The following is a 2,989-nucleotide window of genomic DNA, read 5'->3' on the forward strand; positions in this document are numbered from 1 at the left end:
AGAAGATATTGGAGTGGCCATACAAAAAGCCCTGACCTCAATCCTGTAGAAAATTTGTGGGCAGAACTGAAAAAGCATGTGCGAGCAAGGAGGCCTACAACTGACTCAGTTACACCAGCTCTGTCAGAGAGAATGGCCAAAATTCACCCAACTTATTGTGGGAGCTTGTGGAGGCTACCCGAAACGTTTGACCCAAGTTAAACAATTTAAAGGCAATGCTACCAAATACTAATTGAGTGTATGTAAACTCTGACCACTGGAATGTGATGAAAGAAAATTAAAGCTTACATAAATCATTCTCTCTACTATTATTCTGACATTTCACATTCATAAAATGAAGTGGTAATCCTAACTGACCAAAGACAGGGAATTTTTACTAGGATAAATGTCAGGAATTGTGAAACTGAGTTTAAATGTATTTGGCTAAGGTGTATGTAAACTTCWGACTTCAACTATATGTACACTGGAGTGTTGTGACTGGGAGGTATACAGCCTGGTACTCTGTAATTAAGCTACTTTGTATTGAGAGACAGGGGGAAAGTATCCCGCTTGTGAACACACACTGCACGCTACTCGTCACTTCCTGTTGAACGCAGAACGAGGGAAACCTCGGGTTTGTTGTTTTGGATTTTTGTATTTAAAAAAAAAYGTGTATTAGAAAGTTGCTTAGTAGCTAGCAGACTTTTTAGTTTGGATCCTGCGATGCATTTGGCATCAGTTGCTGGGACTGCTAATCTCTGTCCAGTGATCCTGACGACCAAGGCCGGGTCWGAGGAGTTATTTGGCGTAGCCTATCAAGCTAGCAGGGTTTCTTGAGGACTTGAACACAGCCRGCGACAAGGTTAGCCATTGTGGCTGGAACTGCAGATTGTCCCGGGTTTTTGGCTCTCTAGATCCCTGCTGTTTGTTCTTTTCAATCTTCCCTGTGATCTGCCCTGTCTGGAACTGTGAGGAGTAACAGCGTAACCTACGTTGCTAGCTACCATGACAAAGACCAATGCCGGGGGGAGTACCGTTGAGGACAGTGGTGTCTATCACACGRGAAGGATCTTTTACACAAACAAAAAMAGTTCTACAAGCAGTTGTTACAACAACAAGAAAATAGCTTCAAGTGTTTTGTCCAAAWACTGGTGGATTCAACTAATAAAAAAATGGATGACCTGACCAGAGAGGTCCAGGACCTGAAGAACAGTTTGCAGTTCACCCAGGGTCAGCTCAATGAGTTGAAACAGGAGAACGGCAAGATGACAGAAATCTGTAAGTCATTGAGAYAGGACATCAGTTCTGCGTGTAAATCCATTAATCCATGATAACAATGAGGGACAATCAAGGCAGAATAGATATATACAGTATATCACAAAAGTGAGTACACCCCTCACATTTTTGTATATATTTGAGTATATCTTTTCATGTGACAACACTGAAGAAATGACACTTTGCTACAATGTAAAGTAGTGAGTGTACAGCTTGTATAACAGTGTAAATTTGCTGTCCCCTCAAAATAACTCAACACATAGCCATTAATGTCTAAACCGCTGGCAACAAAAGTGAGTACACCCCTAAGTGAAAATGTCCAAATTGGGCCCAAAGTGTCAATATTTTGTGTGGCCGCCATCATTTTCCAGTACTTCCTTAACCCTCTTGGGCATGGAGTTCACCAGAGCTTCACAGGTTGCCACTGGAGTCCTCTTCCACTCCTCCATGACGACATCACAGAGCTGGTGGATGTTAGAGACCTTGCACTCCTCCACCTTCCGTTTGAGAATGCCCCACAGATGCTCATTAGGGTTTAGGTCTGGAGACATGCTTGGCTTGTCCATCACCTTTACCCTCAGCTTCTTTAGCAAGGCAGTGGTCGTCTTGGAGGTGTGTTTGGGGTCGTTATCATGTTGGAATACTGCCCTGCGGCCCAGTCTCRGAAGGGAGGGGATCATGCTSTGCTTCAGTATGTCACAGTACATGTTGGCATTCATGGWTCCCTCAATGAACTGTAGCTCCCCAGTGCCGGCAGCACTCATYCAGCCKCAGACCARGACACTCCCACCACGCTTGACWSTAGGCAAGACACACTTGCACAATCAAATATTTGATTTGATTTAGATTTAGGAAGGACCTAGTTAAGCTGCAGCTGGCCCAGAACAGAGAAGCACGTCTTGCTCTTCATTGTAATTAGAGGGCTGATATAAATAATATGCAAGTCTCTCTTGGCTAAGAGTTGAGGAGAGACTGACTGCATCACTTCTTCTTTTTATAAGAAACATTAATTTGTTGAAAATACCAAATTGTTTGCATAGTCAACTTACACACAGCTCTGACACACACACTTACCCCACCAGACATCCCACCAGGGGTCTTTTCACAGTCCCCAAATCCAGAACAAATTCAAGAAAGTGTACAGTATTATATAGAGCCKTTATTGCTGTCACGCCCTGACAGCAATAATGAGTTTAGGTCAGAGCGTGACTAGGGGGGTGTTCTAGTCATTGATTTTCTATGTGGCTGGGTTGTATGGTTTCCAATTAGAGGCAGCTGGTAACCGTTGCCTCTACTTGGGGATCATATTTAGGAAGCCCTTTTCTCCCACCTGCTTTGTGGGAATGACTTAAATGTAAATGTAAATGTAATATTGTTTTGTGTATGTGCATGTAGCACCACTGATGTCACGTTTCGTTGTTTGTTTATTGTTTTGAAGTTTCACTTTATTAAAAGATGTGGAACTTTAATCACGCTGCGCCTTGGTTCGTCTCTCATACCGATCGTGACAATTGCATGGAACTCCATTCCATCTCATGTTGCTCAAGTGAACCTGGTTTCAAAAAACAGATAAAGCAACACCTCACGGCACAACACCTCTGTTTGACCTGGATAGTTTGTGTGGATGTATTGATATGTAGTCTACGTGTGCCTTTTGTAAAAATATATATATTTTTGTAGTTCTGTCCTTGAATTGTTCTTGTCTATTAATGTTCTGTATTATGTCATGTTTTGT

Source organism: Salvelinus sp. IW2-2015, linkage group LG22, assembly GCF_002910315.2.
Source record: "Salvelinus sp. IW2-2015 linkage group LG22, ASM291031v2, whole genome shotgun sequence".
NCBI classification, from domain to species: domain Eukaryota; kingdom Metazoa; phylum Chordata; class Actinopteri; order Salmoniformes; family Salmonidae; genus Salvelinus; species Salvelinus sp. IW2-2015.